The 13,279-nt window shown below is 38.4% G+C and overlaps 1 pseudogene across 1 annotated transcript in view; it reads right to left on the reverse strand.

The window, feature by feature from the left end:
- LOC100377315 (rab GDP dissociation inhibitor alpha-like) overlaps positions 1 to 13,187 on the reverse strand; it is a 28,562-nt pseudogene extending 15,375 nt beyond the window's left edge. The window contains exons 1-2 of the transcript XR_014926973.1: positions 13,041 to 13,187; positions 11,955 to 12,059 (exon numbers count right to left, since the gene is read on the reverse strand). The product of XR_014926973.1 is annotated as a rab GDP dissociation inhibitor alpha-like (transcript). The remainder of the gene's footprint in view (positions 1 to 11,954; positions 12,060 to 13,040) is intronic.
- Positions 13,188 to 13,279: the final 92 nt, after the last annotated feature.

The raw sequence follows: 13,279 nt of genomic DNA on the forward strand, positions 1-13,279 counted from the left end.
GTACACTTGTTACACACTCAGGTGTAACTTAGAATAGTTGAAACCCAACTATGAGAACCAGTTTCAAGTTTGATTTTAAAATATTAAAAGATGCGTTATATAGACACAGCCCAGATAACGACGTTGTTGCCATGGTGAACATGGTTTGTACACTTGTTACACACTCAGGTGTAACATAGAATAGTTGAAACTCAACTATGAGAACCAGTTTCAGGTTTGATTTTAAGATATTAAAAGATGCGTGATATAGACACAGCCCAGATAACGACGTTATTGCCATGGTGACAATAGCTTGTACACTCGTTACACACTCAGGTGTAACATAGAATAGTTGAAAGTCAGCTGTGAAACCAAAAACTATGTATATAGTATTGAGTCATGAGTAATGTAAAAAAATGCCACAGAATACAAACATTGCTGCTACGGTGATAGTTGACAGACCAGTTACAAACTTTGATGTATCACAAACAAGTTGAATATCAACTTCGGAATTAATTTCTAGGCATGGTTTTACATTATTAAACCATGGACAGAGTAGACAATACCCAAATAGCTCGGACGTTGTTGCTATGGTGAACATAGCTGGCAAAATTGTCATACACATAACGGAGGATAGTTGAATATCGACTGCAAGAGCAATCTGCATGTTTGATTTTATAATATCAACGACTGAGCAGTACAGATAATACCCAAGAAGCATTGTTGCCATAGTGAACATACCTGAAAGACTAGTAGCAGAGCAGAGTTTTATTTCAACGGTGAAAACATTCCCTAAAATCGATTTGATAAATGTGACAAATAAGGGTATTAAATAGCACAATGTAGGCAAGAAGACAGATGTTAAAATCTGACCAGCAATGACTATGAAGAACATAGATCCAGTTATTGGAACAATAAATAATATAATAACACTAATACTCGTATATGGATGAATATGATAGCAACAAATAGACCATTGATACGTCTCAAGTGGAGAGTCCATTATTATAGTTGTCATGATACAATTTACTGTTTATCTCTTTTTGACCTTCTACTACAGGTAGTAGAAATACCACGCTTTTTATCGAGGATTTCATTGCTCCGTTTGTTTTCAACGGGTGTTCTTGTGATCCCAATATTTTTAGCGATTCTGCAGGATAGTCGTTGGATGCGGACCTTTTCCTTGGACGGCAGGTCATTGTTTTTGCGGAAATCAGTTAGTGATCTTATTAGTAAGCGGACTCCACATCGTCCATGTCGTGAAAGGGAAAGGATGATGAGGTCTGCTTCCTGTCAAAGACATCAATGGGCGTTGAAGTGACAGCAGCGTAAGAGAGAGGAAAAGCGGAGAGGGTTTGTACCTCCGCCGCATCAGTGGTAGTTGTTGAGCCGTTTGGTTCAGATTCAGTTGAGCGAGTGGTTGTATCAATTGTTTCAGTGGAATGCGGGTCTGTTTGAATGAGTGACGGTGTGGGTGTATTATCATTGACACACTCATTTTGAGAGGCATCATTTGCATTAGAAACGACTGAACGCGTGGCAGATTGTTTATTTTGAGCTGGTTCAGATGACGTTGTGTCGATCGCTTCGTTCACATTTGTTTCTTTACTTATATTAACGTTTTGTGTGGTATCGATTGTGCTGTTTCACTATCTGTAACATTATCGGTTTGCATATCATTTGGGGGATTTTTATCGTCATGGTTTGGGTTTTGATTTCCGTTTTTGTTATCGTTTTGAAAATCAGTTTGTGAGTTTGTATTGTTAGTGACTCCTGGTGTAGGGACAGGTGTTATAATCTGACTACAGTTACGTTTAGTGTGGCCTTTTTTGTGACATTTATAACAGATAATCTCGTCCGTTGACAAATAAATTCGATAAATACGCTCCTCAAAAACGACATTAAGCACACCTTCTAGTTTATCATGATCGCACAGCATGTATACTTGTCTGCGAACACTTTTAACGTGTCTCAAATTGGGACTTTTGCAACCTAGTGGAATTGTATTTATTTTGCTCACTACTTTACCATACCGTAAAAGTTGTTCTTGTAGTAGGTAGTCGGGTATAAACGGGGGGTACACCAGATAGCACAACTTTCGTTGCGGGTTTCACGAGTGGTTGTACAGTAATAAATGTGTGCTCAATTCCACACCCAGATGCACACACAGATTCGGCAGACTCAAGTGAATTAAAGAAAACAATTACGCTGCCATTAGCACGAGAGGCTGCAACAATTTTTTCCGGACCACAAAGCTGTGAGAAAGCCTCAACATATTTTTCAATTTTAACGCCATCCAGTGACATGCATTTAACTCCATGTTTTCGTGTCAACCCGGCAAAGGGGTTGACACGTGTACTCGTCATGGAGGCGGCCATCTTGGCAGGCCTCTTGACGAGTAACACAAACAGAGAAAACTAAAACAACTGAGAACAAGGCAGATTTTTGCCAAAACAACCAAGAGAAGCACCAACCAAAACGGGAAGGTTACAAAAAAGGTGCAGTGAAATAAAGTGTAATAACTGACCTATAAAAGGATGAAAAATCGATTTACCAGGAGAGCGACGTGAAGGCGTGTGTATGCTCATTTACAAACATACATACATACATACATACATACATACATACATACATTTCTAATTTGTATTCGCAGGTATAAAAAGATATTTACATTTCTGTTATTACATGACTAAAAAGGATAAAAATATAGGTTTACATGAAACACAAGATGTCAATTGCGAATAGATATGACGAGTAAGTATTATTCAGGTAGGTAGTAACGACAATAATTAAGTATGAATCGATTAATTATAAATAATACAGTTCTCAATGTTATTAACAAGTACGATGATGATTACAATGTTCATAATGGTGTTATTTCAAATAATCCGGGTAGACGAGTTTATCTTCTGCAATGGATGCCAGCGCATTGTTGTTACACCACTGGTACTTGAACTGGTTGACGGTATGGTTGAGATGATGGTAGTTGTACTCGGTGTTAATTCTCCATTTTAGTCTCGCCTTAAAGGCTTGAGTGACGTCCGTTTTAGCTAGTCCTTTCATTTTCTTTACCCGTGTCACATGTATAGCTGCTATGGTGGGTATGAACTATGTGAATAGGCGGGTTCAGAGAACCCTTGCCTAAATTCAGTACGTCCAATTATCCACCATAGACTCCGGTCAGTCAAAATGACTATTTTGAACTTTAGGCAGAGTCAGACACCGATAGGTGGCGGGTTTTTCCGAGCAAACAAAAATCAAAGAAAGCTTAGAAAGAACTCCCGTGTGCTGAGGGAATAGGGATCATGATCTAATATTCGGGAATATTTGAAAATGATAAACAAATTATGAATAATCTATTAAATAAGGAGGCACCAGTAGTCATCTACACAAATAGACATTGTATACCTACAATAAGCCTACTTAAAAATATGCATAAAAAGTCTATACAAAATTGAAACATTAAAAAGAAAACTGAAATAATTCATAAAACATTGGGGAAAATGAAATGCAACGAAAATAGTAAACAAATAAATGCCCAAAATAACTTGTAGGGCATTTAAACATATTTCAGAAATTTAGTTAACACAGAAAACGTAAAGTAGCAAAAACAACTATGTAAATTTCTGACAAACAATCTAAATATCTAAAATTCAAACCACTATCTTAATATCAATATGTGTTTCAATAAATATTATATTTATTTATTTTCAGTTACGTATATTAATAAGGAAGGCATCACAATCTTTTGGATTGGTTCATATATCCCAAAAATCGACATGGTAAAATTACAACCATCGTACAGCTCAGGACCATAACAAATAATAATAATTTACGGCAAACGTACTTCTCGGTACATAAAATTCAAAGTAATCCCCAACGCGTCTCATTTGATACTGCGTATAAATTGACACTATCTGGGGCACGTCGCACGCGATGAGTATCAACCAAAAATACACACAGGACATTTTAAGTGGCTCAAAACAAAACCTATTCGCTAATTTTCGTTTTGAAAACATCTACGATGGCTTAAACCCCTGCAGCCCGTCCCGCATGTTATTTTTTTACCAGGCAGGAGACGCCGGTCAGCGTGGCGTTGCCCCAGTGGTTTCCACTATGCATCCAGTAGTTAATGCCGACATCACGGTCTATACATTCCACATGAAGCATGGTATTCAGCTTAACCATATTTTCTTTTTTGCTCCATGGCTTAACCTAATAGGAACAGTAACTCGAGCAATAAATGTGCCTTCCGATTTGAGGGATATCGTGCCGTGTAATGTATTCAATGAAAAAAATAGTGAAACACGAAGCTCACGCTGGGGGCCCACATAAGGTGTTGCAATAGTGTAAATATAACAAAGCCAGACACCGATTGTTTCCTTTTCTAGGTAAAGTCAATGTACAGAATAATCGGATGAAACAACTAAAGTAAACTAGGATATATTAGAGCCAATGAATTCGTAATTTCCGACGAAAAGGGCCGGGAAAAATACCCCTCATAACAAATCACCGTCATAACAAATCACCGTGTTGAGGGGGCGGTGAACAAATGAGACACCGATTGTCAAATTGTTTTGGTAATCATTGCATGTCGATTCATGTCATTTGTACAGGTTACTCTGACACAAAAATAAGGTAAACCAGCTTACTTAGTGCTAATGATTTTGTGATTTCCCACACGAAGAACTTTCTCAGAAATAATCCGACATGCTGATCAGCCCACCAACAATCGGCACCAAAATTGATCACTCCTGTCACGGTAAATTCGGCATGTTTTACGAATTTTTTTCTCCAAATCCCAACATATATTTACACATGTAGGCGAATTTTGTCAGCTCTGTGTAAATAGATATTTTTTTTACTGGGAATGTGCCCCATTTTACGTACGAGAAGCCCTTACACAACGTAGTAGTCATCAACACACATAGACATCCTATACCTACTAATCGACTTGTTAGCTTCGTAATTTGGGGAAGGTGGGGGTGAAAGTGCACCATGCAAGTTTCCAAATGTGTAAAGGAAAATAAAGGAAAGAAGTACAATACAATGTTGGTAAGCGATACAAAGGAAATATCTCCTTACGGCAGTGACTTGATACAACTACATTGATGCTGGAGGTCACCATATTTGTTCTCGCGTTCAATAATACGGTGATAAATCAGGATTCACAAATACAACGAATTTACACAACATTTTACCATGAAATCGAACCTACCAACCATTTTCATATCTTCAACACTGCCATGGTTTTGGCGATGATGAATCTCAAATTCATTATTTTCTTGACTGGGCTCAAACAGGGTTCAATGTTCCGTGGCTTGAGTGTAATTGTACACCACACGTGAATGTAAACTAGCTTGCACAGTAATTCGTTTCACAGTCATTGAGGTTATACATTTGTTCAATTACTTATTTATTTATGTATACGATAATAAAAAATCATACATGTAATTTCTTAGACCTTTTCATAATGTAAACTGATACATTTCATCTCCCGAGCGCTTGCTTCGTTTTTGTACAACACACTGAAAATAACAAAATGGCTGACACCATCATAAATTGCTGGTCATAAGAAATAGAATACGCATGCGCATCATTATGCAAATTAGTCCACTCACCGATTCCTATCAGTTGTATTCATGCAATTGGGCATAAACAACTTTTAAAAAAAATAATAAAAAAATACATAAAAAATGCTAAATTTTAATTAAAATGTAAAATACAACAATGAATTGCAACAGCCAATCATTAGTAACATTTTTACCAAGTTACATAAAAATCGTTTTAATGCTTCTTGAGATATAACTGAAATAGCTTAAAATTCACACATTATTATGCAGATGAGCTCATTTATATGCATGGATGTCAACCAAAAACTAATCAAATCTGCGCATTGCCCCAGACAAGCTATATACCAAGTTTCATTGAAATCCGAACATTGGTTCTTGAGATATCGATGGAACAGACAGACAGACACACAGACAGACAGACAGACAGACACACTAACTGCAAAGACTCCCTTTTTGTGCTTCGCACACGGGAGTCAAAAAAAGGAGAACGATGAAAGACTTTTCCCCAGTCCGGGATGAAAACAAACCCAAAAATCTAAGTTAAGACCCAAGAAGGGTGGTAAGATACCTTGCCTGTGCTGTCCCCGAAGCAAGAAGCCAATGCCGCTGTGGTGACAGGGTTTGGTGTGCCCGAGAAAGCTAGACCCAAGCCGAATTCGGGCGTGATAAGCTTGAAGTAGGACCGAAACAGTTCGCATGAGGGCGTAGGTCGACAGAAGCGAAACCTGGGAGCTTCCAGGAAGTGCTAGTGGAACAGACAATCTGCCCGCAAAAATGCCGAGACTGACTTATCGCCTATGCGCCGAGGCCCCTGCAGTCGTTCGGGCTGGGTCAGCAAACAAGGCCTGACCAGCTACGACGGGGCCTAACCTGAAGAGACCCTGCTCAATAGATTGGGTGTCTCTTAAGTAGTAGTTGATGAAGACGTTCTGCGTTCTCCAGAAGCCTGCCCTCAGAATGTGTTTGAGGGGGGCACCTGACGCTAGCGCTAGTGAGTTAGCAATCGCACGGAACTCGTGTTCTCGTACTTGGTGTCTCTGCAAGGTCTGTGTTGAAGAGGGTAGTGTATTATAGACCTCCAGTACAGTCGCAGTAATCCACCTGGAGACGGAAGTCAGGGAAGCTGGCTTATCCTGTTTGCCAGGGCCGTAAGACAAAAACATGTGTTTGGTTCCCCATCTAGAAAACCTGGTACGGTTCTCGTAGCAACTCAGCGCTCGGACCGGGCAGAGAAGCAATTCCTCCTGATCCTCCGGACCGACAATATTTGCCAGCCGGGGGATGACGATCGGTTGAGGATCGTGTCCTGGGATTTGGTACTTGGCGAGACACCCGATTTGTGTCTTTAGTACAACTTGATCATCCATAAAAGCGGCACAACCGTCCGCAAAGGACAGTGCGCGCCTAGCTCTGACAGGCGCCAACCTGAGGCGAGGGCCAGTAGGAAGACTATTTTCCACGTCAAAAATTTGAGTGGTGCTGATTGGAGAGGCTCAAAAGGTGGTCTGCTTAGAGAAGACAACACAGCCAACGAGTCCCAGTTGGGCGGCTCCCTTGTATGGGGGTCTTGGCGTCTGGAAAGCAGTAAATAGTCTCCTAATAATAGGACAATCGGCTAGTCTTGTTCCCGTACATTCTGAGTGGTGGGGGACAAGACCGACCTGTAGCCAATGCTCGCTGCGTAGGACAAACCCACTTCGTCAAACAGGTGGACGAAGGAGCCTGCTACCTGGCCAATAGAGGGATGGTATGGAACAATCTCCCTTCCGCTACACCAATCAGTGTATTCTTGCAGCCTAGAAATGTAGGCCGTGTAGGTGGAATCCCTGTTCGCCCTGGCCAGGACGTTGGCAGCCCGCTCAGATAAGGCTTTCGTATGTGCGGTCTACTGAGAGCTTCTATGCATGTAAGTGATACCTGCTGGGCTCGTTGGTAGTCCGCCGTCTGGTTGGGACGGCAGGTCCGGTAAGTCCGGAAGCACTGCTGGCGCTTCGACTAGCATTTCCAACATTAAGAACCATGTGTCAAGATCTTATGACTGCTCCCCGGACTTCGTTTTTTACCAAGTTTTCATATAATGTTTGCTTCTCCTTGAGTTGGTTTGTAAGACTGGGGTTAGTCTGTGCGTTGTTGTTCCAGGCGTTAATTGCTTTTTGCATATAAGCTTTAGTCTGTCTGAAGTTTGTGCGTAGCAGTGTATTGTTTGGTTAAGTCTTTTATTCCCAGTTTTCCCACATCCCACCACTCTTGATTTGTTTTAAAACGGTAATTTGCATTTCTCGACCAGTAATCCCTAATTATATTGCAGTATTCTTCGTCTTCCAGGAGGTTAGTGTTGAAGCACCAGACTGGATTACGATTCCTGGTGAAAGTGAATGAAAGGTAGAGTGTAACAGAGCGGTGGTCAGAGAAGTTAAAGTGAAGCTGAATAGTGGCAGACTTAATTCAGTTGTAACATCACGTCATACAGTTCATTTATCGGTTTCCTATTGCTTTCAAACCAACAATATTTTTCGTTACATGTATATAGTGCTTTGCCAAATTGAATGTCATTTGTTGACTCTATTTTTTTCTTTAATGGGCATTTCAGTATTTTTACGATATTGTTGAAGTGATCTCGCCAATAGCCTAAGTTCAGAACAAAACTCTATCGTGTGTTCTACAATTCTTTTCGAGTTGTATGAATCCTTAAGGGAAAGCTTAATAGATTCATCGGACAGTGTTCTTTCGTTTGCTTGATCATCTTGTATTAGTTGCTATATATCAGAAATATCCGAGCAAATAGAATCAATGTCATCCTTGTCTGGAGGGTCAACACACTTTTGGGTAAAGACATCAATGACCTCCGGAGAAAACTCTATGTCACCAGAAAATGAAAGCCCAACATCCCCACCAAGCGTAGGGATAGAGTCAGGGGTTGAAACCCTGTCCTCACCAGTACAAACACCAATTGAATCATTGACTGACACTGAAAGATCAACATCAGTAGTTAAAGAGTCAATCTGACTTGAACTATTTATGTTATCAGTTTCATTGTTATTAACAGATCATTTGCTTCACAATGAGCACCGCACGCGTCAGTGTCAATGACATTAGTTTGATCAAAGTCGTTTACATTAGTGTCAGTGGTTTTATGTTGAGAGCGTGTTTTATTTTTATGAGCTTTATTTTTGTTTGTATTGATATCAGTTTTAGTTTTACATCCATCAGTAGCTTTGTTTTTTTCACTAATAATTTGACTTTGATCGGCATGCATTTCATTTTGACCTTCATCGTTTGTGTTTTCGTTTTCAGCTTGTTTAGCATTGCTTTGTACTTCATCAGTATTACTCACACTCTCTGTTTCTGTGTGAGAAATTCCCGTTTGTTTATTATCATTAGTTCGTACATTCGTATCAGTTTCATTGATTTCATTATTAGTTTCTGGTTGTGAGATACGTGTATCCGTTGTTTCCATCTGCTTCACCACTATTGGTATGTATGTTTCGTCATTTTGTCGACAGTTGCGTTTTATGTGAAACTTTTTGTGGCATTTGTTACAAACAATTTCATATGTTAAAAAATAAATTCTGCAGGTATGTTGCTCGTGTGTAACGTTTGTGACAGCATCAATTTTATCACTGCAAATCATGTAGACTTCTCTGCGAAATGATTTGACGTATTTGAGCCGAGGTAATTTGCAACCCAGAGGAATTACTCTGACTGAGCTCACAACACGCCCATATTTTTGTAGTTCTACCTTATGGGCAGCATTTGAAATAAACGGTGGAACACCAGAGAGTATTACTTAGGTAGGTTTAACCTAGGGCTGAACACAAAGAAAACAATCATCTATTGTTTGGACACCAAGTGTACATACCTGCTCTACCGATTACAACGAATCTAGAAAAGCAATCACGCTGCCACTGACACGAGAGGCAGCGATTACATTTTGATGGCCAACAACATCTGCCAAAGCACTAACATATGTCTCAATACTGACAACAGTGATGGATTCGCATCGAATTCCATGTTTCCTGGTCAATCCCGAAAATGGGTTGACACATGTGGTCAACGTGGCAGCCGCCATCTTGGCTACACCACCAAACCAAAACAACCCAAAACAAAATCAGTCCAAAAACGGGCAAATCTTTGCCGAAACGAACCAAACATGAATAAGTAAAACCAGTAAACACTTATGAAAGGATTAAACAGAAAGAAACTCACGCAACTGTTTTAAAGGTGAAAAACACGGCTTACAGCAGGAGCTCAAGTTGACGTGTGTATGCCTCATTTACATACAGACATACAGACAGGGTAGCAGCAAGGACTTCCTTTTGTGCTTCGCACACGGGAGTAAAAAATTAAGATGTTATTTTTCTGTTTAAAAAGTATTATTCAAATTATACAAGAGTCAATATTTTCTAACATTTTTCGAAATAACAAATGACAGAGTAACACAGTGGATCACAAAACCCATGTATTTTTTAAAGAATACTAGCAGCTTCGCGATGATTGGCTTTCGCGATGATTGGCTTTCCCGGTAAGTGCAGACACTTGTCTTTTCATCGGAGTTGAGATTCGAATATTGCATGCAATTAGCAACCGGTGTTACTCTGGGAATACCATGTATAATTAAAATGATACAAAGTATATGAGATATGTAATTATATGCATAAATGATACACCTTGAGGACATTAGTATTATTTACGAAAATATTTGTTCACAATTTTATAAACTGACATGGAAATTCCCACCACAGTGCAAATTAACATAATTTTGTTCACTTTCGATATTTTAATACATACACACTCAAAATATTTATCATATAACCTGGACAAAAGAAAGCATTATTTTTTCATGCCATGAGACATTTCCCCATATTTTAGTATAAGGTAATAGGAAAGCATATACGTAACTGAGATGTATATATCCTAGCTAGTTTCTAGTGCACCCTTTCATATTACTTGACAATAGTCTACAAATATTTTGTAAGCTATAACAAACATTGGTATAAGTTAACTCGGATGTAACAGAAGTAAGTAAAAGAACTAATGTGTCGTTGCATACTGTATTTCATTGGCCGTAAAAGGGCTGGGGGAGACAACTTAACACTTACTGTCCGTCAATTACTGTGATACAAAGGGTGGCAGTCGCCTGACTCAAGGTTTTGACGGGGTGTTACGTTGCGACTTTACATACTTCTTGGCCGGTCTGCCTACTGCCTACTGCACTACAATGAGTTGAATCCATGTAGGCATGTAAGCTGTGATGTTTTTCAATAAAGAAAACTTACTACGAACACATGTGTATATGTGCTATTTATCAGTTTTCAACGCATGAACCTTCCCTCACGAACCCTGATATGTCACGTTTTTTGTTTGGATCCCGACACCCGTGATTTAGCGAGGGGTAACCGTATCACTAATGTGTTGCAATACAACTAATATAGCATTAAGAAATTTCAATATAAAATATTCCACCAGTGACAATGATTGTATTCTACGGTTAGTGTTTGTTACGACAATATTTGTTCACTATTTTATAAAATGGCTTGGTAATTCCCATCACCAATTACCCGATTCTGCCGTAAATTCGCGATTTTTCGGCAGTTTTTAAGGTGTTATTTTAATCTTTTCTGATGCCTATATGTGTAAGCTTTGTTTCGACAATGAGCTGTTATCGCTGTAAACAATGTTAAATTATTCTTCAACTATTCAGTTTATCTTTTGAAAACAACTATTTTTTTTATTTAAAAACAAACCATAACGCTTTCTCATCAAAATCCAAAGCAAACAAATCCTACAACAACATCGGCAAATCTCTTGCGTTGCGTTCAATAACATTAACATATATAAATGAGCTATGGGAATTTGAACACGTAAACATCATCCATCGTTTTCATTGATTTATAATCGATTTGACCTGTCAGGTCAAAGAACACCGTACCAGGTCAAATAGGCGGATATTCATTTCTACAGCATCGAGCGTTGAAAATGTGATCGGAATCATTCGCTTACGATTAAATAAGTTGAAATTTATGTGTACTTCATAACAATGCAACGAAATTTTGTTTTGCCCATTATTATAATTATTACTAGGTATTAATCATCAATTCTGAAACGCAGCATGATCGGATTGCGCTACGGCGATCATTTGCTACCAAGAAATACATCACGCACTATCAGATCTTTCCACTTTTCTCAGAGATTGTGGATGTAATATATTCATTGCACTAACTGCAAATGAGATAAATTAAAACCAAGGGAATATATCAAGGCATAAAGCTCATGACTAAGAATTTAAAACCACCAAATGTGCTGAAGACATCAAAATAGTGATATTGTAACCCAGAGAATATTAATATTAATCCTTTTACTTAAATAAATATAACTAAACCAAGATAAATAATTTATGCTTACTTCAGAAAGAGTCAATGATGCATTCTCTCCACCATAATATTTGTTTCTATCCATATGCAGTACCTTGCGACCATTCATTGATAAGAGACAACTGAGCACACATTCCTGCAAGTATCAGGAAAAAATGAACTTCCATGTTATTATGAAACTGTCTGTTTGTTGTTTGACCGCTTAATTCAAATAAATATTTACATCACCACAAAACTAATATCTTATAGAACTATCAGCATGAAAGTGTCTTAACAATAAAATTTTTAGTAAAGCTTTATGCAATATATTTGTAAGACAATTTGCATTCAAAATTGTGACCTTCTGTATAAAATTGTTATATAACTTTAACTGTCAATATACCACAAAAATGTATTGCCGGACAAATTATGCTCACCTATCAACACAACAAACCCATTCACTTGATTTTTATAAATAATCATAAATTTCAATGGCAGTTGATTCCACCCTATGAACGAGCACAGCACAGAACGCAAAGTGACGAACAATTAGGTAGCACAGTTTAATATATTTTGTTTTGTTTTTTTCCTGTTATGCACATGCTACATCACATTGATTACATTTTCACAGAGGGATTATCATATCTTAGTTACGTCCTATTTTGTATTCACTGTGGACCCCACTGTATATTTCAACCACGATTCAGGGGACATTGCCTGGAAATCTACCGTAATTACCGTAATCAAGAACGTGGTACCAACAATAAACTTGGAATTACAAGACTCGTAATATCATATTTTATGTTGCAACATCTTTTTTTTAAATTATCAATTGATATTTTATTGGCATATTTCAATGTAAATGGGAGGATCATCGGATTTCAAACAGGGGGCAGGGCGCATTCAAGCGGTGAGTGAGATACAAAGAGATACATTTTAAAGTGACAGTATTTACGCACAACGATTGATTTTTAAGGTACACGAAAGTATCATTTTATTCGATGCTGTGTGGAGGGAAATCGGCCTACAAAGAGCTATATGCCCAGACACATGACATCACAATATAAATTTGTCGTGTCAGAGCAGCGAACGGGCGTACCAAACTGGGCGGTACCTGACTCAAGAAATGTTGTCTTACCTTCAGACCAGTACCCAATACGATTACGTCATATTCTTCATCCATGGTGATAAAATATTATATTTTCTTTCTTCAATAGATTACAGAGAAATAAGACAGAAAATTCAATAAACCTGCCGATCTTCTGTTCAGGTTCGAAAATGGCCGTCAACACGCCGGTTTACTAACCATCGCCGAATATTTCGATTAATCCGCCACATACTTATATCGTATATAAAATACAACCCATATATGCAAAA

The sequence above is a fragment of the Saccoglossus kowalevskii genome, chromosome 18 (assembly GCF_978046115.1).
Source record: "Saccoglossus kowalevskii chromosome 18, keSacKowa6.1, whole genome shotgun sequence".
Lineage (NCBI taxonomy): Eukaryota > Metazoa > Hemichordata > Enteropneusta > Harrimaniidae > Saccoglossus > Saccoglossus kowalevskii.